The sequence below is a fragment of the Phyllobates terribilis genome, unplaced genomic scaffold (assembly GCF_046119375.1).
Source record: "Phyllobates terribilis strain yellow unplaced genomic scaffold, ASM4611937v1 Scaffold_11__3_contigs__length_659146591, whole genome shotgun sequence".
NCBI classification, from domain to species: domain Eukaryota; kingdom Metazoa; phylum Chordata; class Amphibia; order Anura; family Dendrobatidae; genus Phyllobates; species Phyllobates terribilis.
In genome coordinates, this window is record NW_027362771.1 from 223,624,039 (window position 1) to 223,649,800 (window position 25,762).

Below are 25,762 nucleotides of genomic sequence, written 5' to 3' on the forward strand. Positions count from 1 at the left end.
CTCTGGAATGTATTACCATAGACAAACTTGTTAACTCCTAGTGTCCAAAGATTTAAGCGTGTCTTAAAAACACATTTTTGTAGGAAGACCTATAATGTCACCTCACTAATTATCTTTTCTCAAATCTCCCTTCCTATATTGTTCCTCCTGTTCCCTTCAGTCATCTGTTTTCTCCACTTCCTTGCACTCAGTAGCACTTCATATCTGTATATATCTGTACACAGATACAGGTTGGTTCAAGCAACTTTACATAAAAATCCTTATTTGTTATGAAATATGGCTTTACAAAACTATAAATTACATGCAGTTAATGTCATTAGGAACTATCTTGAAGCATAAAGAAGAACAAAGAGTCCTGGAAGTGATGATGAAGCCGCAACAGAATCCTGATTTCAACATCATGGTGTCTGTGTGGGATTACTTGAAGAGACAGGAAGATTTATACAAGCCTACATCCACAGAAGATGTGTGGCTAGTTCTCCAAATTGTTTGGAACAACCTCCCTGTCAAGTTTCTTCAAAAATTGAGTACTCAGAAGAACCGATGCTTGAATTCTTTTTTGAATACAAAGGGTGGTTATACAAAATATTGATTTAATTTAGGTTTCTCTTTTGTTCACTCATTTAGTATTGATAAAAATAAACTATTCTCACTTCTAGTTTGAAATCTTTTACACCCCTACTTATAAATTTTACACAGAACTGTATATATAATACTGTATACTGTGTGTGTGTATATATATACAGGTGCATCTCATTAAATTAGAATATCAAAAAGTTAATTTGTTTCAGTTCTTCAATACAAAAAGTGAAACTCATATATTATATAGAGTCATTACAAACAGGGTGATCTATTTCAAGTGTTTATTTTGTGAATGCTGATGATTATGGCTTACAGCCAATGAAAACACAAAAATCATTATCTCAGTAAATTAAGATACTTTATAACAACAGCTTTAAAAATGTGTTTAAAAATCAAAATGTTGGCCTACTGAAATGTATGTTCAGTAAATGCACTTAATACTTGTTCGGGGCTCCTTTTGCATAAATTACTGCATCAATGCGGCGTGGCATGGAGGCGATCAGCCTGTGGCACTGCTGAGGTGTTACGGGCGCCCAGGTTGCTTTGATAGCAGCATTGTTGGGTCTGGTGTCTCTCACCTTCCTCTTGACAAAATAACCCATAGATTCTCTATGGGGTTAAGGTCAGGCGAGTTTGCTGGTCAATCAAGCACAGTGATACTGTTGTTTTTATACCAGGTATTGGTACTTTTGGCAGTGTGGACAGTTGCTAAGTCCTGCTGAAGAATGAAATTTCCATCTCCAAAAAGCTTGTCGGCACAGGGAAGTATGAAGTGCTCTAAAATTTCCTGGTGGATGGCTGCACTGAATTTGGTCCTAATAAAACACAGTGGACCTACACCAGCAGATGACATGGCTCCCCAAACAATCACTGATTGTGGAACCTTCACACTAGACCTCAAGCAGCTTGGATTGTGTGCCTCTCCACTCTTCCTCCAGACTCTGGGATCTTGATTTCCAAATGAAATGCAAAATTTACTTTCATCTGAAAACAACACCTTGGACCACTGAGCAACAGTCCAGGTCTTTTTCTCCTTGGCCCAGGTAAGACGCTTCTGGCGTCGTCTATTGGTCATGAGTAGAGATGAGCGTTGTTCTACTCGAACTGTTCGCCAATCTCAAATTCGAGCTGTTTTGGGCGGTGTTCGAGCCGGTCGGCGAACACGAACAATTTGAGAAAAATTCGGCTGTTCGAGGTTATGTTCGATAACTGTTCGTGCACCAAAATCATAACTGGATTTTTTCTCAGTAATGATGAAAATTAATGTTAATACGCAGTTTGAGTGTACAGCGGGGCGGGGGGAGGGGCAGGGGATGGATCTCTGCAGGAACAATGAAGATCTCCATTTTTTTTTCTCTTTCCCGCATTTGCAGTGGGGAGGTGCAATCTGTCAGCCTATCAGCAGCGCACACACGGAGCGAAGTGCTTTTTTTCACACAAGCAAGGGCATGTGTGATTGGCAGTGTATGTCACATGTCCTTGCCCTATAAGACCAAGCCATTTTCCCCGTCGCCACCATTTTCTCACTGCTGCAGCTGCGTGTTAGACGGCACCGCTGTTGCTGTGTGCGCTATACCTTGTTAATTTCAAGCCAATTTTCGCACAAATATACAGATAGCTTGGGAGTAGGGAATAGTTGTGATTGCAGCCCTTTTAAGGACTAGGTTACAGCATTTCCTACGACTTTTATCAAGCAGGTCTGTGCTCTTAAATAGATAGATTGTGGGAGTAAAGACTAATTGTAATTGGAGTCCTTTTCAGGACTAGGTTACATCAGTTCCTATCAGTTTTTGCCAGGCAGGTCTGTGCCAGTGCTGTGCAAGTTTTTTTCACAGCATTTGGCTGAATCTAGCAAAGCTAATCCTTTTTGGCCTATTGCAGAGTGTGTTAGTCAGTGGAGTAGCCTATCTGTGTTGCAAGATATACCACCTGTGTATAGAATACCAATTTTTTTACTGCACCTAGTGAAGTAAAATCTTTTGGGCATAGCATCATTCTATTAGTCCATCTATACTGACCTCCATCAGGTTGCAAACTGAATATAATTTTTTTCTGCATCTAGCTCTGAAAAAATATTTGGGCTTCTAGCAGTGTGTGGGACTTGGTCTATTAGTCCATCTATACTGACCTCCATCAGGTTGCAAATTAAAAATAATTTTTTTCTTCATTTATCTCTGAAAAAATATTTGGGCTTCTAGCAGCGTGTGGGACTTGTTCTATTAGTCCATCTATACTGACCTCCATCAGGTTGCAAATTAAAAATAATTTTTTTCTGCATCTAGCTCTGAAAAAATATTTGGGCTTCTAGCAGTGTGTGGGACTTGGTCTATTAGTCCATCTATACTGACCTCCATCAGGTTGCAAATTAAAAATAATTTTTTTCTGCATCTAGCTCTGAAAAAATATTTGGGCTTCTAGCAGTGTGTGGGACTTGGTCTATTAGTCCATCTATACTGACCTCCATCAGGTTGCAAATTAAAAATAATTTTTTTCTGCATCTAGCTCTGAAAAAATATTTGGGCTTCTAGCAGTGTGTGGGACTTGGTCTATTAGTCCATCTATACTGACCTCCATCAGGTTGCAAATTGAATAAAAAAAATTTCTGCATCTAGCTCTGAAAAAATATTTGGGCTTCTAGCGGTGTGTGGGACTTGGTCTATTAGTCCATCTATACTGACCTCCATCAGGTTGCAAATTAAAAATAATTTTTTTCTGCATCTAGCTCTGAAAAAATATTTGGGCTTCTAGCAGTGTGTGGGACTTGGTCTATTAGTCCATCTATACTGACCTCCATCAGGTTGCAAATTAAAAATAATTTTTTTCTTCATTTAGCTCTGAAAAAATATTTGGGCTTCTAGCAGTGTGTGGGACTTGTTCTATTAGTCCTTCTATACTGACCTCCAGCAGGTTGCAAATTGAATATAATTTTTTTCTGCATCTAGCTCTGAAAAAATATTTGGGCTTCTAGCGGTGTGTGGGACTTGGTCTATTAGTCCATCTATACTGACCTCCATCAGGTTGCAAATTAAAAATAATTTTTTTCTGCATCTAGCTCTGAAAAAATATTTGGGCTTCTAGCAGTGTGTGGGACTTGGTCTATTAGTCCATCTATACTGACCTCCATCAGGTTGCAAATTAAAAATATTTTTTTTCTGCATCTAGCTCTGAAAAAATATTTGGGCTTCTAGCAGTGTGTGGGACTTGGTCTATTAGTCCATCTATACTGACCTCCATCAGGTTGCAAATTAAAAATAATTTTTTTCTGCATCTAGCTCTGAAAAAATATTTGGGCTTCTAGCAGTGTGTGGGACTTGGTCTATTTGTCCATCTATACTGACCTCCATCAGGTTGCAAATTAAAAATAATTTTTTTCTTCATTTATCTCTGAAAAAATATTTGGGCTTCTAGCAGCGTGTGGGACTTGTTCTATTAGTCCATCTATACTGACCTCCATCAGGTTGCAAATTAAAAATAATTTTTTTCTGCATCTAGCTCTGAAAAAATATTTGGGCTTCTAGCAGTGTGTGGGACTTGGTCTATTAGTCCATCTATACTGACCTCCATCAGGTTGCAAATTAAAAATAATTTTTTTCTGCATCTAGCTCTGAAAAAATATTTGGGCTTCTAGCAGTGTGTGGGACTTGGTCTATTAGTCCATCTATACTGACCTCCATCAGGTTGCAAATTGAATAAAAAAATTTTCTGCATCTAGCTCTGAAAAAATATTTGGGCTTCTAGCGGTGTGTGGGACTTGGTCTATTAGTCCATCTATACTGACCTCCATCAGGTTGCAAATTAAAAATATTTTTTTTCTGCATCTAACCCAGCCAATAGTTTTGGCCTAATACCACAGTTTGGCCACTCAGCTCTGCTCGGTTACCATCCATTGTTTTTTTGTGCAAACAACTCCAGAGTTGTGAATTAGTTAACCACCAAAATGAGTGGAAAAAGGCCTGCTGCTGGTGGAAAGGGGAATAGGCGTGTTGGGAAGGGGAAAAAAGGTTGTGTCTGTGGGGTAGGTGCAGAAGAAAGACCATCTTCCAGCCAAACTAAAATGTCTACTTCTTTTAGCGGACAATGTGATAAGATCCCTTTCTTGCGGCCACGCCAATCGCTACAAATTCCAGATGAGGCACAAAAACAGCAGGTGCTTCAACGGATATCAAGTGCTCCTTTAAGTGGGCTCTCCTCCACATCAACTTCAACATCACAAATACTCCAGTCCTCAAAGGTGTCACCCAAATCGCACTTGCTTCCTCACAGCTCCCAAATCTCCAGCTGCCCGTCTGAGTATGAGGTAGAACAGATGGTTGAGTCTGCAGAGCTGTTTACTCATACTATAGCCTGGGAATCAGAGGTCGACTCCAGCGCTTCTGTGAATCCAGACGAGGAAATGATCTGCACTGATGCCCAGAATCTTTATGAGTCGGATCCAGGACCAGACGCAGAAGGTTCTGACCATAATGTAGACCCTCATTCCCAAACTGTAACTCCTGTTGATGGAGACAATGAGGAAGACGATGATAAGACTCAAATACCTGATTGGAGCGACAACTTTAGTTTTTTGTCAGGGCAGGAACAGGTTGGCTCTGAGGACGACGGGTGTGATAACGCACAGGGTGATGATGATGAGGTCGGAGATCCCACTTACTGTCAACCCACAGTCAGCCAAGAGATGAGGTCAGCAGAGGAGGTGGAGGAAGATGCTAGTGACGACGAGGTCAGGTTGCGCCTTCCTGGACAGAGACGTAGTACTGGAAGCACGTCAACAACTGCATCCTCAAACACAACTCTGCCTCTCACCACAAGTCGTGGTGGCTCTTCAGGTCGCATGGGTGCTAAGCCTTGCATAGCCTGGGCATTTTTTCAGATCGATAAAGATGACCCAACTCGTGTTATCTGTAACATTTGTCAGCAAAAGCTAAGTAGAGGCCAAAAAATACATAGTTTGAGTACTTCATGCATGAACCGGCACATGGACATGAAGCATAAGTTGCAGTGGGAAGCTCAGTGTGCTACAATGCGGCCTAGCCGGCCGGGCCAACCACCGTCTGCCATATCTTGTGCATCCGCGGCCTCTTTATCCTCTGTGACTGGGGGGACAGCAGTCACACCTGTTTTGGGGCGCAGACCTGCCACCTCTTTACCCGCAACAGCCAGCGTGATTGGCAGGTCATCATTTTCTTTGGAGGTGGTAACACCAGCTGGTCTTGAGCGCTGTCCGACATCGATAGCACCACCTTTGGATCAAGGCAACCTAACATGTCCGCCTGCATCTTCCTCACAGATCGGCAGTTTGCCGGGGACACCCTTATCAACCCCGTCTAAGCACAATAGCCAGCCCTCGGTCCCTCAGATGTGGACAAGTAAAAGACCATTTCCTCCTAGCCATGAGAAAGCTAAGAGGTTGAATTTCACCATCTGCAAGCTCTTGGCTACAGAAATGCTGCCTTTCCGCCTGGTGGACACAGAGGATTTTCGAGACCTTATGTCCGTCGCAGTGCCCCAGTACCAGATGCCCAGTCGGCACTACTTCTCAAAGAAAGGTGTGCCTGCGCTCCACCAGCATGTCGCACACAACATCACCGCTTCTTTGAGAAACTCTGTGTGTGACAGGGTGCATTTCACCACAGACACTTGGACGAGTAGGCATGGACAGGGGCGTTACATGTCGCTGACTGGGCACTGGGTAACTATGGTGACAGCAGGACAAGGGGCTGCTGTCCAAGTCTTGCCGTCCCCACGAGTTGTGCGTCAATCCTCTTTATGTCAAAGTTCCTCCACTGCTTCTGCCTCCTCAACCTCCTCTCGGTCTTCCACCTGCACCCAAAGCCTGTCTGGTCATGCCACAAGCTTTCTAACTGCGCAGAAGGGATCCTGCACACCTCCTTACTATGCTGGCAGTAGGGCTCAACGTCATCAGGCGGTTTTTACATTGAAATGTCTGGGAAATGTGAGTCACACAGCTGAGGAGTTGTGGTCAGCTCTGGAGAACCAATTTCATGAATGGTTGTCTCCACTGGACCTGAAACCAGGGAAGGCCGTGTGCGACAATGCTGCAAACCTGGGTGCGGCCCTTCGCCGGGGCAATGTCACACACGTGCCTTGTATGGCTCACGTGTTGAACCTGGTTGTCCAGCAATTTTTAGCCCACTATCCCAGACTAGATGGCCTTCTGCAGAGGGCACGGTCGCTGTGTGCTCACTTCCGCCGTTCGCATCCCGCAGCTCAGCGACTTACATCTCTACAGAAGTCGTTGGGCCTGCCACTTCACCGGCTAAAATGCGATGTGCCTACCCGGTGGAATTCAACTCTGCACATGTTGCAGCGACTGTGGCAGCACCGACAAGCCCTGGTGCAATACGTTCTGACGTATAGCCTGGGCCAACGAGATTCAGAGGTGGGGCAAATCACGCTGGAGGAGTGGTCTCAGATCAGGGACCTATGCACCCTTCTGCACAGTTTTGAAATGGCGACGAAGATGTTTAGTGCTGACGATGCCATTATCAGCATGACTATTCCGGAGATTTACATGCTGGAGCACATGTTAAACAGAATTCAGAGTCAGGTGGTGGCACAAGAGGAGGTGGAGGAAGTAGAGGAGGAGGAGTTGTATGCGGAAGGGCTAACATCTGCAAGGTCCAGATGGTCGGCAGCACCAAGGTGGCAGGCATGTGAGGGTGGGGGAGATGATTTACCAGGGCGCATGGTAGCAGCCAAACTAGTGAGGAAGGTGCAGGAGCCCAGGAAGAAGTGGAGGACGAACTGATGGAAGACTCATCAGATGAGGGAGACCTTGATCACATTTCTGTTGTGCGAGGTTGGGGGGAGAGGACAGAGGAAGGAAGCATGATTGTTACCTCGCCACCAACACAACAGGGACTTGGTGCTCCTGGATGCGCAACACACATGAGTGCCTTCTTGCTGCACTACCTGCAACATGACCCTCGAATTGTGAGAATTAGAAATAATCCTGACTACTGGGTTGCCACACTGTTAGATCCCCGGTACAAAAGTAAATTTGCAGAAATTATTCCTGCCATAGAAAGGGATGCACGCATGCAGGAGTATCAGCAGAGACTGTTGCAGAATCTTACATGTGCTTTTCCACAAAATACCAGTGGTGCACGTAGTGAATGTCACAGTTCCAACTTGCCAACCGTGGGACCGTCAAGTGTTCAGCACTCAAACCGTAACAGAACCACAGTATCTGCTGGTAACATCAATTTTGCGGAATCATTTCACCACTTTTTTAGCCCATCCTTTGCAAGGCCACAGGAGACAAGAAGTCTGACACATAGTCAACGCCTAGAGACGATGGTACAGGAGTATCTCCAAGTAAACATTGAAGCCACGACTGTGTCACTGGACCCTTGCTCTTTTTGGGCTTCCAATCTGGATAAATGGCCGGAGCTAGCCACTTACGCCTTGGAGATCTTGTCATGCCCCGCAGCCAGCGTTCTGTCTGAACGTGTGTTCAGCGCTGCTGGTGGTGTGCTGACAGATAAGCGCACGCGGCTCTCCACTGATAATGTAGACAGACTCACGTTCATAAAGATGAACAAATCATGGATCCGAAACGACTTTTCTACCCCTGTGTCATCCTGGGGAGAGTAAAAGCTTGATGATTGGTTAAAATCACCCTACCAACCGTTTTAAGCTTTCAAATTACTAATCATGTTTATCTGTATCTTGACTGGAAAATAATTTGGGCTTTGTAGCAGTGTGCAGCACTGATCCTATTAGGCCATCTATAATAAGCTTCACCAGATTTAAAATTAAAAATAATTTTTAGCTGCATCTAGCCCGGAAAATAATTTTGGGGCTCCGAGATGCGCAAGACACATAAGTGCCTTCTTGCTGCACTACCTGCAGCATGACCCTCATATTGTCAGAATTCGAAGTAATCATGACTACTGGGTTGCCACACTCTTAGATCCCCCAAACTTTTCGATCAACCTTTTCATTTTAATAAAGACCAAAAAAATGGTCATTTTTGAAATTATAAGCATTAGCAGGTTGTTAGAAACTGAAATCAAACAGTTTTCAACTCAAAACTTTATTCTAGGTGATGTTACATTTTCACATAGGACCCCTTGTTCGAAAGGAGCTTCTGAACTCTCTCGTCCATTGAATTTGTCAGGTTTTGGATGGTTTCTGCTTCAATTGTTTTGCATGAGGACAGAATACCCTCCCAGAGCTGTTGCTTAGATGTGAACTGCCTCCCGCCATCATAGACACTCCTTTTAATGATGCTCCAAAGGTTCTGAATGGGGTAGAGGTCAGGGGAGCATGGGGGTCACACCATAAGTTTGTCCCCTTTTATGCCCATATCAGCCAGAGATGCAGATGTTTTATGTGCAGCATGAGATGGTGCATTATCATGCAGAAAAATGATCTTGCTGTGAAATACACGGTTCTTCTTCTTGAACCATGGCAGGAAGTGCTGTTTGAGAAAATCCACATACATTATGGAGTTCATCTTTAGCGCCTTCAGGGATCCTAAAGGGGCCGACAATCTCTCTCCCCATGATTCCAGCCCAAAACATTACTCCACCTCCTCCTTGTTGGCGCTGTAGCCGTGTTTGCGTGGGGTGTCCATCAACCAGCCATCCTCCACTCCATTCATCTGGACCATCGAGCGCTGCACGGCACTCATCCGTGAACAAAACAGTTTTGAAATCAGTCTTCATGTAATGTTTGGCCCACTGGAGCCGTTTCTGCTTGTGTGAAGTGGATAGAGGAGGTCGACAGGATGGCGTATGCACAGCTGCAAACCTCTGAAGGACCCTGCATCTTGTTGTTCGGGGGACGTTGGAGGCGCAAGCAGCTTCAAAAACTTGTCTGCTGCTATGACAAGGCTTTTTTGCCGCTGCTCTTTCAACCTGACGTAATTGCCTGTAGGAAAGAGTCCTCAATTTGCCCTTATCAGCACGCACACGTGTGTACTGTGAATCAGCTACATACTTCTTGATTGCCAAGACACTTCATCCTGATCATCGCACAATGTTGATTGTAGTCATGCCTTGACCTAAACACTCCACAATTTGTTGCTTCTCAGCAGCCGACACATCCTTTTTCTTTCCCATTTTGGCAGAAAATGTAGGCTGCTTAATAATGTGAGAGAGCCTTCTTAAGTAGTCTTGCCTTTCATTGGACACACCTGCCAAACTAATTAGCACAGGTGTCTGCAATTGCTTACAGTGATATAAAGAGCCCTGACACACATCACCATCAATGAGTTTAACTGACAAACAAACAAATTCTTCCCTTATCACTCCTAAACACTTTTTGCATAATAATTTGGAACGCGGTGTACATGTGCTTTTCCACAAAACACCAGTGGTTCACGTAGTGAATCTTACAGTTCTAACTTGCCAACCGTGGTCTGTATGGAATTGTTCAATAAAGGGCCCAAAATTAAGATAACATAGATGGGAGAGGTCTCTATGAATAGGAATTCCTAAGTATTTGATACCCTGTGAGGGCCAGGCAAAGGGAAAGTTGGACTGGATGGAATCCTATATGGATTTAGGGAGGGAGACATCGAGGGCCTCAGACTTCGCTGCATTGATTTTAAAATTTTACCATGTAACAAAGTGATCAATTTCAGCCATAACAGCAGGGATGGATATATGTGATTGAGTGATATATACTAGGACATCATCAGCAAATAGAGAGCACTTGTACTCGGTGCCTCCCACCTCAATCCACCTAATATTGGGGTTATGGCGAATTGATGAGAGCAGGTGCTCCGTCACTAGGATGTATAAGAGAGGGGACAGAGGACATCCCTGCCTTGTCCCATTGGTGATTGTGAAAGGTGATGAAAATGTTCTGACGCACCCCCTGGGCCTTGGGACACCCGGAGCCGGACCCTTTTTGGTGGATGCTGGTGGTTGTAGTCTTCGTGGCGGCGATCCGGTTCCATGGATCAGGGCGGTCAAACCAGTGGCGGAACTATTTATGTGGTTTTGATGTTTAAATGTCCGACTACGCCACCCGTGGATTGCGGTCAGAGTGAACCGCCGCTACAGGGCAGACCGCTAAGGCTGGTGTTGTGGGTGCAGCAGAGCATAGCATAACTCCCCACGGGAGGAGTATAGCCTCAGGGCAGTGTATGCGGAGGATGGGGGTGATGGTGCAGGGCAGCAGCAGTAACGACACGGAGTCAGTGATGCAGTTCAGGGCCTTTACTCACAGTTCTTATTATCCAGACCACGTCTGCAGGTAACGGCTGCCCGCGTCGTACTGTGCTCACCAGGTGAGGGGCTCAGACAACTCCCAGATAACTTTGGAGCGCTTCACAGGACCCCCTTTGTGTGTCCTTTGTCTGGCCTTTCTTACCAACACTTCTGTCCGGCTGCCTCGGGCCTCCTCTTGGTAAACTTGGCGCCAGTTTCCCTGACCCTATGTGGTGCCTTCCTAGCGGGTGGAGCAAGGGGCTGCGCCACATAAAATGTCAGAGCCTCCGGTTTCTAGCTGAGGGTCGTTTCCTGCCTCCACTAGTTCGGGGACCGGTCTCCCCCTTTGGCCTGACCCCTCCACGCAGGTGGATTCGGGCGTGCGGTGGCGACTCGCCCGTCCGCACCCCTGGGATCCCTTCATTCCTCATTCCTGGAGCCTTCTCCGCTCCTCTTCCTTCCTTCTCCCTCTTGCAGGCCTGGGCCTCTGTTACTAGGCCCGCCTCCGGAGCAGAGCTCATGCAGAGCCCCTGCTCCCTGCCACTTCTGCTCAGACTTCTCTGCACTGAACTAAGATGGTGCCCACCTTTTATACTCCCTTCTCAATGCACCCAGGAACTGCTTCCTCCCTGCTCCTGCACTGCGGGGTTCCCCTTCCTCAGTGTTCCCTCCCCCCACTCCAGCCAGGGACAGGGACGGTCGTGCCCATCTCAGGGGCATATTGGTCGCCCTGCCCCACGGCAATGTGGTGTAATGCATGCAGGTGTCGGGTCCTGATCCACACTCCATCCTTATCTGAGAGTGAGATATCACACCTCTGGGTGAGGTGCAATACGTCTGTAGCAACCGAGCCCTCAGGGTGCTACAGTTCCATTTATCTTCAGCCTAGGTGACGTATTGCGATACAGGTCCGTGATTTTGTCTATAAAAGGGTCCCCTAGACCCCTACCCCAAGCTTTTTAAGAGAATCATATATGGCATGCCAGGAGACTCTATGGAATGCTTTCTCAGCATCCAACGAGAGTATCTAATTACAAATTTTTAACTGCATCTAGCCCAGGAAATACTTTGTGCCTAGTAGCAGTGTCTGCTAGTCAGCGGATTATCCCGGCTGTTAAGCAAGCTACACCACCTGTAGTTTGGACACTTAATTTTTTCAAAGGAAATGCTTCGGGACCACGGGATACTCAGTGAAGAGCATCAGGAGGCACCCCAAGGCATAGGGGCTGGGACTGGCACTAGGATGCCTTGCGGTGGACAGCCGAGCTCGATCCTTATAAAAGCTTTTTAACTGCAGCAGCTTTAGTGGACGCTACTGGAGCTGGAATTACGCGGCTGCTGGCATGAGACTTGCCCTCCAATAGATCCTTGTAAATGGATTTAAAGTGTATTCATTCAAATTAGAGGGACAATTTAAATTAAAAAGCTTAGAGCTGCCTCCACCACAGGGGGGCTCTCTCGACCCACCAGCGGACAGGCACCAGTATTGGGAGAGGGGGGCTGGCCGTCAGGGTTCACCGCGGCTCTGGCACAAACCCGGCGACACGGAGGTGGCACGGGCAGGAGCGGACTGGCCGTCTCGGCTTCTCACTTTTTGGATTTTAGAAGGGCATGACATGCCTATATCTGTGTCTCCCCCTCCTTTTACTCCTCCACCTCTTTTCTTTTCGCATGACTATATGTACTTGTCACTTTTCCATGTGTTAGTTGTGTCTTCTGAGCAGTTTGTCAGCTTTTGGACACCTTTGAAGGTGTTTTCTATGTGTTTCTATGTGTTTTTGTTTGCCTGCCATTGGTTTTAACGGTGTTCGAAGGTGTTCGACGAACAGTTCGACGAACAGTTCGGCGAACACACGGGTGTTCGACGAACCGATCCGAACTCGAACACTACGGGGGTGGCTCAACACTAGTCATGAGTGGCTTGACACAAGGAATGTGACACTTGTAGACTATGTCCTGGATTCGTCTGTGTGTGGTGACTCTTGAAGCAATGAATCCAGCAGCAGTTCACTCCTTGTGAATCTCACCCAAATTTTTGAATGGCTTTTTTAACAATCCTTTCAAGAAGATATGGTTATTCCAGTTGCTTGTGCACCTTTTTCTACCACACTTTATCCTTCCACGCAACTTTCCATTAATATGCTTGGGTACAGCACCTGTGAACAGCCAGCTTCTTTAGCAATGACCTTTTGTGGCTTACCCTCTTTGTGGAGTGTGTCAATGACTGCCTTCTGGACATCTGTCAAGTCAGCAGTCTTCCCCATGATTGTGGAGCCTACTGAAACAGACTAAGGGACCTTCTTTAAACGCATCAAAAGCCTTTGCAGGTGTTTTTTGTTAATTATTCTAATTTACTAAGATGACTTTTGTTTTTTCATTGGCTGCTGTAAGCCATAATCATCAACATTAACAGAAATAAACACTTGAAATAGATCATTCTGTAACGACTCTATATAATATATGAATTTCACTTTTTGTATTGAAGAACTGAAATAAATTAACTTTTTGATGATATTCTATTTTAGTGAGAAGCACTTGCAGGTTTTTATTAACAGTTTTCATAGGTGTATGGCCAGCTTAAGTAGCATACCTTTGATTACTTACAATGCTGAGATTCTAATATTATGATGTATTATAAGGGAATACATGATCATATGTGAATGGACTTTGATGATGATGTTTGAAATAAAATATTGATACTAGTGTGTATTGCTACATTGTCATTTTCTTTACTGTCTGGTAAAGGCAATACATTAACAACTACTTACAATGTTAGTATTGTGTTGTTGAAATATCTTCAAGAACTCCTAAATTTGTTTTTTCTCTACTCCATTACTTCCTTGGTTATGCCAGAAGTTCTCATCATAAGCTTCAGCTCTCTTAATGTGTCATTTTAATGGGGTTTAGAACCAGAAAGTGGTTTTCAAAGCGCAGAGTCTATAAACACCAATTAGTATCTGTGACAGTTCCAGTAAAAATAATTCAGAATACTTCAGAAAATAAAATTTGTTTCAGAACAACACAGTGAATAAATTTAAACCATCCTAAAATAGCATATACACATCCACATCATTTACATGTAATTATGGTCACATTTCATTGACAGGTCATAAAATAAGTCAGAAAGAGTCTGATATTTATGACCCTTATGCCTAAAGTATCAGTCCTAAATTGGCATGCATCATCAATTGTTTATAGTATTAGTGTTGTGATAGATGGATTTTTTGCATACTGAACACAGTATGGCATAATCCATCATAATTTGGATTTAAACCAGTAGTCTAAATTTATTGCAAACATCATCCAAGAAAATATCCTATTTGATATACATTTACATTAACAAATCTGGTTAAACAACAAATTTGATTCACTGGTACTATTAAACCACAGTGCAACAATAAATCAAAGCAAGTCACTTATTTTCCACATATATGGATTAATCATTACTTTGTTTTAAAGTGAAACTATGTGCTATAAAGTAACATTCTAACAATAATACAATAAATGAAATACTCGATGGATATCTTTTAATGAATTCTGAGAAGGTAATTACTATCTTTTGTCTTCCAACATGAAGTCCCAGTTTATTGATGATGAAAGCTGTTGTATGATATACTCAAAATTAGATTAACCTTATCAAAATAGTTTTGGAATTGGAAGCATTTTTGTTTGGCTTAGCAAAATGAATAAATCCATATTATGTCAAAGTGTAGTCCAAAGCAATTCCAAATCACATTTCATTGCAAGAACTTCAGAAGGTAAAAAACTAAAAACTGTGAGTTTTCATTCTATTCCCACAAGTTATCTGAATGAATAAATTAATCTCTTCACCCCTCTGATAACATATTAATTAACTTATGTCAACATCTCTGCAGATTTGGTACTGAGACCAATTATAAAATGTCCAACAGAAATTCAATTACGTACACAATCACAACTCTTGTCTGAACATGGATATGCTTTATTTAAACTAGAGATGGCTCTCTAAAAATTTTTTTTGCTTTCTAGAACTCACTGCATAAATATTCTAAAGTGACTGTTCCGCAGTGTACAATTACAAAATAGGTATAGAATTTACAGGTTGTCCATGTCAATGAATTCCACCAGATGCAATACTACGAAGATACATTGGGAGATAATGATCAAAACGGCAGAAGAAAAAGAGTTTAGTTGCCCGTGTCTAGGAATAAGCCTGCTGCCTAAATGAGAGGGGGAATCTAATTAATGGACTGGTTGAGATGCACCTATGAAGGTGTAAGATGGCGCTCCAAATAAACTACTATTTTAACAGTTGCTTTGCTTTCCAAACTTTCTATTGTACTGCTGGTAGCACATCATTAGGGATGAGGGTCCAATCATTCTCCTCAGAAGATAATTTTAGCAATTCTTAGTGCAAGCTTTGTGTTCTCTGACACATTTCAGAGAAATAGAATTCACTGTTTCTATTGACTGCGCATGAGTATAAGTGTGCTGATCTACCTCTAGGCATGTCTGTACCTTATTTCTAAATTCTAACAAGCTCCTTCTCATGCCCTAGCGATTGTTCTATAATTATAAAATTAGTCAAGAGTTGTTTCCCCGGACTAATCCTCCTTCCCATTTTGTAAACACACCACCGGGGTATGTTTGAGATAATTTGCAAGAGCTACAGTATTGTCTCTTTGCAAATCTCAAGCATCTCTGAGATATTCTGCATGTGTAATGCACAGATGAAGCTGAGGAGAGTACACCCGGTGTCATTTCTTAACCAGGGAGGCAGAACATAACACTCATGAGCAAGATTTGCACAGAGTTGATGGGGACATCGCTGTTTAAAATCATATTAATCACACCATGGTACTTTAACCCTCAACTGGTGAGGTGGGGTTTGCCACACCCCAGGGAATTTTTGTTCGGCTGCCATTCTTTGAAAAATTCTGGTATGAGAATACGTGTCTCACTAGCTTCTCACTGGGTGTCAAAAATTTGTTATACTCATGTGTAATCAATCGCCAATAAGAAAACGATTAAAACAAATGTGATCTTTGCACTTTCTGTAAAAATAAGAGATTTCTAAACACTGGGGTATAGGAAACCCCACATCACCTGTTGCGTGACAAAAACCCCACCTCACCTGTTCAGGGTTAAAAACTGGAAGTATTTGTCCAAGGGAATCAATGCCCCACCAAACTAGTCCTCACAGATTTTCATAACATTTGGCAATCATTAAAGTATAAGAAGGAGCTTGTTAAAATATAGAACTAAAGTACAGCAGAGACATGGTGGTGGTTTGGGGGCCAGGGCAGCTGACAGTGTCTATTTAAAGTAAATGTCCACCTACACTATATGGATAGAAGTACTGAAACAGCTTTTGATCATCAGATTTAGGTTTTTAATTGAGTTACATAGTCACAGGAATATACAATTCAGCACCTAGCCCTGCAGTCTCTTTTATGAATATAAAAGAATAGGTCATTCTCAGCTCACTGAATTCAAGAGTTTACTGTCATAGGATGTCACCATTGTAAGTCAATAAGTCAGTTAATTACCGCATTAACTCAGTCTGGGTACACAACGTTATAGAGCTGGGTCATTGAGTCCTGGGTCACACAGTGCATAAAAGGTTCCAAAGCTTTGCTGACTCAGTAACTGCAGAGTTCTAAACCTCTTCTGGTATTAATATCAGCACATAAACACTGCATCGGGTGCTTAAAGGCATGAGCTTCCATGGCCGAGCAGCTGCCTGCAAGCCTTATATCACGAAATACAATGTCAAAAGTTAGATGGAGTAGTGTTCAGTATGTTGCCACTGGATTCTGGACTAGTGGAAATGTGTTTTCTGGAGTGACGAATCAAGCTTTTCTAACTGCCAGTCTCATAGATGAGTCTGGTTTTACCAAATGGCAGGAGATTGTTACTTGCCTGACAGCATTATGCCAAATGTAATATTTACCAAACAATTTGCCATTTTTTGGCACCACTACATAGACAATATTTTTGGGTGTTGGGCGGGTCGACTGACTCACTTCTGTCCTTTGTTTCCTCCCTCAACCAGGCAAGACACGAATTACAGTGCTCCTTACATTTTCACCAGTACCAACTTAACTTCCTGGATAAGCTAATCATCAAAGACGAACATGGCCATCTGTTCTCTGACTTATACACTAAGGACACCACTAGAAACAGCAACATTGCACTACATTAGTTGCCATTCCAGAGCCACCAAAGAAAGTCTACCTTGTTCTCAGTTCCAAACATCCAGCAGATTAGTCACAGATCCAACAATTTGCAGAACCAAGTTGACTTACGTAGCCAATAAGTTTCAGGATCGAGAATACCCCAAAAAATGACTTAACAGGTAACTTACCAACATCACTATGTGACGCAACAACAATGATGCTTACAAACTTACTTTCTATCACACTGATCATCAAACTGTGCCCACTATCCAAGATACCATAAAGAAACACTGGTCCCTCCTTAAAAAGGCATATTCACAGATCCCCGAATTCCAAATACCACCCATCATGTGCATCAAGAGACAGCAATACATCTGCAAGTATCTAGTACAGATTGATGTCAGCTGTTGTAAATATATACTGTAAGGTAGCGCTAGTCATCATGCTGGGGGACACTCACTTCACCGGGTCAATTAAAGCACACATGTGACATTTTCCAGTATTTCACAATCCAGCAGTTTATTACACATCATAACTGCTTATAACATACTCCGTGTCAGTGGCTCACCGGCATGTTTACACACATAACATCCAAGAACCTTTCACGTGGCAGACAGGCCCACATCGCTCCAGTTACAGCCTTCATCCACTGATGGTTCTGAACCCATTTCGAATCCAGCAAACGCCCGACGCCTAACATTATTCTCCCTTCTAACACCCCCCTCCACTTGATGCTCATTTTCCTCAACGAGCATGGGAGCATGAATGTGGTCCACCAGTTCCCAGGGATGATCCTCAGATCCATGGCCCCTCCAGTGTAATGGGTAACCTTTTTTTCCACGAACCATCTTAGACCCCATAATAGCCTGCACCTCGAGATTATCACCCCTGGTGTCTGTAGCAGGTTGGGGTTCAGCGAGTTTTGTCAGGCGAACGGGTTTAAGGAGCGACACATGGAAAGTGTCATAACTCCTCACGTGTCGTGGTAACTGTAAACGGTAAATTACAGGGTTTACTTGGGCCAAAATTTTGAAAGGACCAATAAAGTGGGGGGCAAACTTAGCTGATTCCCCGCGTACTTTAGTATTGCGAGCCGTGAGCCACTCTGTCGCCCGGATAGAATACGGGAGCAGGACGACGAAGAGTGTCGGCCGACTCTCTCATTCGATTCTTGGAGGCCAATATAGCATCCTGGGTATGGTCCCAAACCTCCCGTGCCCCAAGAGCCAAATCTCTGACCCCAGGTTCCATAGAGGGAACTGGCATAGGAACCGGAACGCGCGGATGTTGGCCATTATTCATAAGAAGCGGAGTGAGATCTGTGGAGTCCACCACGGGTAACGGGTGGAGAAGACCAGCTGGACTTTGACGGGATGATTTATCTCTCGCACAGGAGACACACGCAAGAACATATTCCTTAACGTCCTGGCACCACTGGGGCCACCAACAGGACCGTTGAAGGAACTTTGTGGTACGTTTGACCCCAAAATGAGCTCCGATCTTAGGGGCATGTGCCCAGGAAAGCACCTCATTTTGTAGATTAGGGGGAACGAACGTCCTTCCCGAAGGAACCTGGTTATTGGTATAATAATGTATTTGTATAATACCAATGTATATACTTAAATGCTGGGATCTATGACTTAACTTCATATAAGTTCATTTTCTGTAAACTATATCAGATTGGCTGGTATATAATGAATTATGCTTTATTATACGAACTTTGTGATAAACATGTATCTATAGATAATTATTAATTGTATATTAGATCTATATTCTATTGACTATAGATGCATGTTATATATACGTATCATTGTTGGTTCCCTGATATTCAAGCTATATTTGGTGATATACTCTTATACTTGTTATTTCTGACCATGTCCATATATGAATTATAATTGACTGTACTAGACCACACTGTCTCTATTTTTAAATGGGTCTCTTTTAGGGGCATGTTTTATGAGGGGTATATGTTGTTTGTGGAATAAATTTCTGTAATTAATAAATTTATTGAAATACTTGAAATGAATTTTCCGATGTTTGATTTATTGCAATGGGGAAAGAGAATTAGCCTTTAGAAAAAAACTGTTGGATTTTCCTCATGAATTAATTGAATGAATAAGATGAACCTAGTTATCCTATTTTGTATATTTATGGTAGTCTTAGGACTCAGTTCACAATATCTCTTACCACCTCCCCGGGCACCCTGGGACAATACTGGCGCACCCGGAGAGTTCACAGAATGGTCCACTGCCGCCATTCTATATGGTGCCAACAGCTCCTGCCGTTCCTGCACCATGTCCTGTTGACGTTTCTCAAATACCAGCTGTGATTTTAAGCGGAACTTTAATCACTCAATAGCTTCAGTCTCATTTGCTGCTCCGTTCACAGCCATCGCTGTACGCTGTTCACACTAGACACTTCACACCGCTCTCCCAGGAAAATTTTCGTGGCCCCGCCGAGCCACAGCAAACCAGGTTTAAGTGCGAGGATAATTTTCGTAACCCCGCCGAGTTACAGCCAGATGTTTTAATCTTTGTGACCCCGCCGAGCCACAGCAGACCAGGTTTGAGTGCGAGGACAATTTTCGTAACCCCGCCGAGTTACAGCAAAATGCTTTAATCTTCGTGACCCCACCGAGCCACAGTAAGATGCTTGTATCCACACTCGTCGTCCTGTGCCGTTGCCCCTAGCAACCGGGCTGCAGTTGCCCCTAGCAACCGGGCTGCAGTTGCCCGCATTCGCCAACCACATGTAAGGCAGCGCTAGTCATCATGCTCGGGGACACTCGCTTCACCGGGTCAATTAAAGCACACATGCGACGTTTTCCAGTATTTCACAATCCAGCAGTTTATTACACTTCATAACTGCTTATAACATAGTCCGTCTCAGTGGCTCACCGGCATGTTTACACACATAACATCCAAGAACCTTTCACGTGGCAGACAGGCCCACATCGCTCCAGTTACAGCCTTCAGCAAAGTAACTATATCAATGTCCATATAACGCACCGCTTTTACCTTTTGCCGGGTCTAGCGGTTTCCATCAGATTTGTTCTGCCACAGCTGTGGCTTTATGACTTCCCAGATGGGGGTCTCCAGCCCTCGTACCTTCCAAAGCTACTGGCATCTCTTATACACACAGGGATCCAGCCTCTGCCTTTCAGGACTCTTGTCTTCCAAGCCTCTTGCCCTCCAAGGCTACTGGCATCTCTTACACACAAGGATCCAGCCTCTGCCTTTCAGGCTTCAGCAGGCTTCACCAGGCCTCACTAGGCCTCTCTCTAGCCTCTCCAGGCTAACAGTGTACCACACTCAGGGAACAGGCCTCATGCCTTTTTCACCTTGTTTCAAAAGCACCAGGATTTATATATCCTTCAGTGTACACAGGAACTGTAATGATGTCACAGTCATGTGATCAGTCCTTCAGTGCACGGGACCTGTGCTGATGTCACAGTCATGTGATCAGTCACCTGAAGGAGAGGTACATGGTCAGCCAGAACACACCCTGGATCATTACAGTAATGCCGCAAGCCGCTACATTACAATACTTGCCCCAAATTTTTGGGGCAGTAAAAAAATAGGTACATTTTCTGTGTTTTCACTGCTTCAGTTGCTCCAATGTTATCAAAGAAGACCACATTTCACACCAACGTGCTGGGAAAATCATACCCTGTTAGGGCTTCTATGCCTGTGAAAGCAATTATGTTGCTTATTTGGTAAAATGTTCCTGTGGATTACTCTATATAGGAGAAACACCACATTTCAGAGACAGAATCTGGAGCCACAAGTCCACCATTCTATGTGTCAAAACATAGCTACCCATCCTGTTAGATTTCAAGGAGGCTAGACTCTCAGTAGCACAACTTAGATTCCAGGTGATCAAACAGATACCGGGACTTTCTTGTAAGTGCACCAACATAATAGTTCTCTATCTCTCACAATATGACATCCCTCCACAGCAAGCACCCATATGATACCCAAACAGTTCCTTCAAACAGCATGTTCCTCACAGCATTCCACAGAGAATGATGCCCCCACAGTTCTCCACATATTATGATAGCTCCACAGCTCTCCACACCATATGATGACTTCCACAGCCTTCCATACAGTATGATGGCCTCACAGCCCTCCACTGTCACAGGGAGTGTGTTTTTCTTAGGGGGGCTCTTTTTATTGTTACTTGCCCATACATATGTAACAGCAAACAACTGCCATAAAACTAAGAAGCCCAGGTTGTGTAGAGGTTAGCAACCTGAGTGTACATATTTTCTAGTTGGTAGGTCGCAATTCTTTCTACTCGCTGAAATCCTTTTGGGTGGAAGAAAAGTGTCTATTTCTGCTTTTCTGGACAGTGGAGCGGGGTTTAATCTGGTTGACACCCGGTTCGTCCAGACCCAGGGTCTTATTCCTCATGAGTTGTCAAGACTTATTCCTATAATCGCAGTAGATTTTGCACCATTGAGTCAGGAGCATTTCACTCAGGTCTTTCAGGACATATGTCTTCAGGTAGGAACCATGCACTCTGACTCCATCAAATGTTATGTGTTAGAGGGCTTGCCCTTCCCAGTGGTTCTTGGCCTGACTTGGCTGATGTTACAACATCCTGTAGTGGACTGGCAGTCACGGGAGGTAGTGAGGTGAAGCAATTATACAAGTTTATACTTGATAACTACCATGTCTGTAATGGAGTATTTGTCTGATTACGAGAATGTTTTTTCGGAAAAAGGGTGTCAAAAACTACCACCTCACCGCCCTTATAATTGCTCAGTCAATTGGATTCTTGCTGCTTAGTTACCAAAGAGCAGTTTGTATAATATTTTGGGTCCTGAGCAGCAGGCCATGAAAGATTATATTACAGAGAGTCTGGCTAAGGGACATATCAGACCCTCTTCATCTCTGGTGGCAGCAGGATTTTTTTTTGTTAAGAAAAAAGATGGGGGGTTACGCCCATGCTTGGATTTCCGTGAGCTAAATCGGCTCACTGTTCGGGATTCATATCCTCTTCAACTTATCCCAGATCTTTTTAATCAGATCGTTGAGGCTAAGTGGTTTTGCAAACTGGACCTTAGGGTGGCCTATAATCTCATCCGTATTAAGAAGGTGAATGAGTGGAAGACTGCTTTTAATACCCCAAAAGGGAACTACGAAAACCTCATCATGTCATTTGGATTGACCAATGCTCCCACCATTTTCCAGCACTTTGCAAATTACATTTTTTGACATCTGGCAGATAGATTTATGGTCGTCTATTTACATGACATATTGATTTATTTTCCGGACCTCAAATCATATCAGGTACATGTCAGGCAGGTCATAGGGTACGTGCACACGGTCTGGAATGGCTGCGGATTGGATACAGCGCACTTGTGCTGCGTGCAGTCCACAGGGCAATATGTTAAAGCATAGTTCTTTTTTTCAAGAAATCCTATGTCCACTATACGGTAACAGAGGGTATGTATGTGTTATACATACCCCTGGCCAGTGGGCGTGGCCTCGCTCTCAATACACTTGAATTGAGAGAGGCCGCGCTTTCTAGTCAGCTGCATCACTAGTCGAGGTGGCGCCGGCTGTCCGGTGGTATGTATAATGTATACATACCCTCCGTTACTGAGTCTGAAACAGGCGAATCCAAACAGCGCACAATGCTTGCTCTGGGGGAATTCATAAGTCTGCAGTCACACAGAGTGACTGCAGACTTATCACTTTTGCCTGGACAACTCCTTTAATCCAGTAGTGTTTTGCCTTGTTTTTCCACCCACTTTCAAGATCCATAATCACTTCTCAAAAAATATATTGCTTCCACCACCACCACCTTCTCCACCCATTGTTAATGGGAATCTGGAATTCCAGATAGCTACGATTATAAATTCTCACTTTGTATGCCAGTCTCTTCAATATTTAGTACATTGGAAAGGTTACGGTCCTGAAGGGAGAATGTGGGTACCAGCTTCAGATGTTCATGCAATCAGGTTGGTCTGATCTTTTCACGCCTCACATGCAGATAAACCTGGTTCTGAGGGTCCAGTGTCCTTTCTTAGGAGGGGGTACTGTCAGGAGGATACTGCAAGAGAGTGGCCAAAAGATTGCCTGCACTGATTAGAACTGCTTCATCTTCCTATTAGCAGTGCAGGTTTCCCTTGCTCTACTATTGCAAGAGTTAATCAGTTCTGCTTATCTCCTAGAACTCTCAGACCTGAGTTATCGCAGCTGTTATGTGTTTGCCACTCCCATTTGTTATATATGCTCACCACTTGCTCTTGAGAATTGCCAGTGATAGCTACAACCACCTGGTTTGGAGTTGGAGGAGTGTGCTGAGATTAGAGCAGGTGTTTGGAGTTGTATCAGGAGATATCTGTGTGTAGTTGGTTTGTGTGTGTGTATCCGAGTCTGTATTTCCACTTGTTTTGCCTCCCCTTCTCCATACCTACTGTATATTCCAATCATTTTTTGTGAGTAGTTTTGTATGATTGCTGTTTTATTTTATCCCTGTCTGTTCTCCTCTGTGTCTTTACATTAGAACAGGACTAGAGTTCCTGCTATCCTACTCACTAGCCAGAGTGATACTCAGGGTAAGACAGGGAAAGGAACATGATCGTTGCACATGGTAAAACAACTCATCAAGGGACACCAAGGAAACTCAGGATAGTCAGTGCAAGAATCAGGTGTGCCCCTTGTTTCTTTCCCTAGTGGCAGAGCTCCCTTTCCCATCTGCCTAGCCTTGCACAGCCTTGCTTCAGAAGTGTGACATCCACACATGTTAACACAGCCCTTCAAACAGTATGATGGCAACACAGCCTTCCAAACAGTATGCTAACCTGCAAAGCTCCCCCACACAGTATGATGTCCCACAGCACCTCCATACGTTATGATGGTCCCACTGTCCCTACAGCATCCCTGCATCCAACACAGTATTATGGTCACACAGTCTCCCACACAGTAAGATACCCCCCACACAATATGCTGCCTCACAGCTCCCCACACAGTTTTATGGCCTCCACAGACAGTTTGATGGCCCCACATATAGTTTGATGCACCTAAAGTTCTTCATGCAGTATGACAGCTTCCACAGCATCCTCAGAGTATGATGGCCCTAAAGCACCTCACACAATATTATGAACCACCACAGCCCTCCTACACAGTATGACTCTCTTTACAGGCCGTCATACAGAATAATTAGCGGCACACAGTATGATGGCCCTCACATACCCTCACACAGCATGATAGCCCTACATGCTCACACAATATGATTGCTCCACAGTCCGCTACTTGGTATGATGGCCCAAGAGTTTCCTTACACAGCTGATGGACCACTACAGATTCTCAACACACTTTGATACTCTTCACACAGTTTGATAGCCCTCATATCACCTAAAACAGTATGACGACCACACAGCCCCTCAACAGAGTATGGTGGCCCCACTGCTCCCACACAGAATAATGGCCTTACCAGCCCTCCACACAGCATGATGGCCAACACAGGTCCTCCACACCGTATGGTGACCTCATAGCTCCCCACACAATATGAAGGCCCCATGGTCCCCTATACAGTATGAATGCCCCACAGTACCCCACACAGAATTATGGACCCCACAAGCTCCCACACAGTATAATAATTCTCACAGCTCCCACACAATATGGTGTCCCACCAGCCTCAGTACACAGTATAATAGTCACCAAATTATGATGGATCCCCACAGCCTCCAGCATCATGTATGATGGACCCCATAGCCCCTTATACAGTATGATGGAACACCACAGCTTCCCTACACAGCCTATGATGACCCCCACAGACCATAACACAATATGATTCCACATGGCAGTATAGCTGGTACTGCTGTATGAGACCACATGCTTTCTGATAAAATATGGTCATTAAGAAGTTAATATGCAAATGTAAAGATGAATGTTGAACAAACAAGAAAAGGTACAAAACACTAAAAAATAGTCAAAGAACTGGTGGTAATGTATCGGGTCTAAAACATCTATGAAGATAGATAGATATAGATATACAGTGGTGTGAAAAAGTAAAACACAAGTAAACACAAAATGCAGTTTTTAAATGAAGCTCTTTATTATTAAGGGAAAAAGAAGTCCAAACCTACAGGGCACTGAGTGAAAAAGTGATTTACCCCTCCCTCCTCCACCCCATAAAACCTAATTAACTGTCGTTTATCACATCTTTGGAAAGCTAAGTTCAATTTCCCTAGCCACACACAGGCCTGATTACTGCCAAACATGTTCTCAATCAAGAAATCACTTAAATAGGACCTGCCTGACAAAGTGAAGTAAACCAAAAGATCCTCAAAAGCTAGACATCATGCTGCGATCCAAAGAAATTCAGGAAAAAATGAGAAACAAAGTCATTGAGATCTATCAGTCTGGAAAAGGTTATAAAGCCATTTCTAAAATGTTGGCACTCAATCGAACCACAGTGAGAGTCATCATCCACAAATGATGAAAACATGGGACAGTGGTGAAGCTTCCCAGGAGTGGCCGGCCAACCAAAATTACCCCAAGAGTGCAGAAACCATGAGGTCACAAAAGACCCCACAACAACATCCAAAGAAATGCAGGCCACACTTGTCTCAGTTAAGGTCCGTGTTCATGACTCCACCATAAGAAAGAGACTGGGCAAAAATGGCACACATGGCAGAGTTCCAAAATGAAAACCACTGCTGAGCAAAAAGAACAAAAAGGCTCCTCTTAGTTTTGCCAGAAAACATCTTGATGATGGTCAAGACTTTTGGGAGAACACTCTATGGACTGACGAGACAAAAGTTGAACTTTTTGAAAGGTGTATGTCCCATTACATCTGACATAGAAGTAACACAGCATTTCA